The sequence below is a fragment of the Bison bison genome, unplaced genomic scaffold (assembly GCF_000754665.1).
Source record: "Bison bison bison isolate TAMUID 2011002044 unplaced genomic scaffold, Bison_UMD1.0 scf7180017864489, whole genome shotgun sequence".
Classification (NCBI taxonomy): domain Eukaryota; kingdom Metazoa; phylum Chordata; class Mammalia; order Artiodactyla; family Bovidae; genus Bison; species Bison bison.
In genome coordinates this window covers 10156508-10158899 of record NW_011495048.1, presented here as the reverse complement: position 1 = coordinate 10158899, position 2392 = coordinate 10156508, and positions in this window count along the sequence as shown.

Below are 2392 nucleotides of genomic sequence, written 5' to 3'. Positions count from 1 at the left end.
ACATTCTGTCAGATCTCTCCACCATGACCCGCCCGTCCTGGGTTGCCCCACGGGCATGGCTTAGTTTCAATGAGTTAGACAAGGCTGTGGTCCTAGTGTGATTAGATTGACTAGTTTTCTGTGAGTATGGTTTCAGTGTGTCTGCCCTTAGTATGATCTAATTGTTTCCAACACAGAGGAGACTTTAAACCTAAATTACCATAACCTGGTGTTATCTATATAAATCCATCCCATAATTGTGGGAGATTTTTTCCTCCTTTGCTGAAACTTTTCTTGTTGCTCTGATTGAGCTTGAGTAATAGAAAAAAGCTCAAATTTATGGCCAGAGTCAGAGCAGGCATAATTAATTGGCCCCGTGAGGGGATCCCATCTAGTAATATCACAGTAACCTGAATATGACTATAATTTTTTTTTAAAGTAAATTTTCTCAGGGCCAACCAGTTAGAGTCTTGTAGCAGAGAAATTTAACAAGGTAACCCAGAACTAGACACAGGTAATTGGCCACAAACCCAACAATTGAATTGATTTCTAAAACTAGCATAGAAAAGCATTTGATTTATATGCAGAGGTCTAAGAAGTCAAGAAAACATAAATGATCATACAAATCAGATCCAGCATCTTGGGCAAGCTGTCTACCTCTGATGTCATCATCTTCTCATCCTGGTGTAGTGTAGTTTCTCCTGCTTGAGCATCATTTTAAGGTGAAATTGGGTCAGCTGCCTTCTCTATAGAACAATCCACTGTAGGGGCTGGTCAGGGCACTCTGGCCAGTTGTCTGCGTCAGGAGGAGACCAGGGACAAAAGGGTCCCAGTTGTGGCTGCTGGGTCTGGTCCATTGGCAGGCAAGCTGGCCCCTGAGTACTCCGAGTGGTCAGGATGTCAGTCTCAGCGAAGAAGAGTCCCTGACAGAGTCGCCATTTGTTGCAGGAAGGTGGACCCCTTCCAGGGCCCGAAACTGGGCTCTTGTCTAACATTCGGAAATGAATTGTCCGAGGAGACACATGTGCTGACAAAGCAAGAGACTTTATTGGGAAAAGGCACCCAGGTGGAGAGCAGTAGGGTAAGGGAACCCAGAACTGCTCTTTTTCCACTTAGAACTGACCAATTAATATTTTCTATCTTTCCTTTTCTTCTCCCAGTGCTTCATGCTACACATCATATTTTGTAACTGATTTTTTAACTGTTATATTACAGACATTTGTAGATTGTGAAAATTATGATATAGAAAATAATTGTTAATGACTTTCTAGTGTTTCTTTGGAATGTGTTAGATTGATTTTTAAGGTTACTTATTTGCTTTTAATCAGTAGTAGAAAATTATTCTAGCTGAGTCTTTTCAAATAGTGTAACTTCTATGTACAACTCAACTTTTAAGAAATGTTTATGGAAGAATGCTTGAAGGATATGCAGTCCTCTCTTTAGAGAATGTAGATATTATTTTTGTATCCACATTGGATTAAGTCTAATACTGTGGGTTGATGTGTTTGGCCTTCCTCCTCTGCCACCTCAAAGAATTGCTGTCCTAAATTGACCTTTGGAGTATCACCCACAGTGACCCTATGGAAAATGCCATAGAAAACTTAGTGTTGCTGGAGAGCTGTCGGGGGCACTTGGAGACTGCCCTGTATGAGGACTTGGAGGAAAATGTTCACTCAGGTCTCAGAACAAGGACAAGTAGAGCTAGTCCTGGGGAACTGGTTTTCTCTGGTCCTTTGTTACAGTTCACGGGGTCGCAAAACAGTCAGACACGACTTAAGTCTGACTTAAGTCAGACAACAATTTCATAACTCACATTTTCATTTTTGCTTTGTTTTATAGGAAGTTCACAACCTAATTGATAGCCGACTTTTGAAAATTTTATATAATCAGTGCAAATCACTGAGTACTGCCTTTCTACATGAATCTCCTTTCTTCTACCTCTGCTCTCTTTTCTCCTTATACCTTATTTCTTTGTAAAATTTTAAAAGATTTTACAGTGGGTAGATTTTGTAAGTTGTCTCAAAAAATATTTTAATGATATGTGGTATATATATATTTATAGCTCCCCACCATTCCTTCCCCTCTTGTGTGGCCTCTCGGGACTCCCCTTCTCGGGTAGTGGAGTGGGAGAGCTGGAGGGCTGAACTAAGCCCTCACCTCAGCCAGTTCAGATGATGGGGCTCAGCAGTTTCAGGTGTGACCCCCACAGCGCTCAGCCAGCTGTTGTAGAACTTCCACCCCTTCTACCCAAGGGTAGAGATGAGTCAGTGCGAAGAAGCTGAAGGGGCGTGGGTGTGGGCATCACGGCAGTCTCTCAAGGGGCCTCCTCCTCCCTAGGCTGCTTGTGTCTCCAGCCTTCCTCTGTGCGTCTCCCACCCCGGGGGTGGGGGAAGAGGAGGCCCCCTTGGGGGGG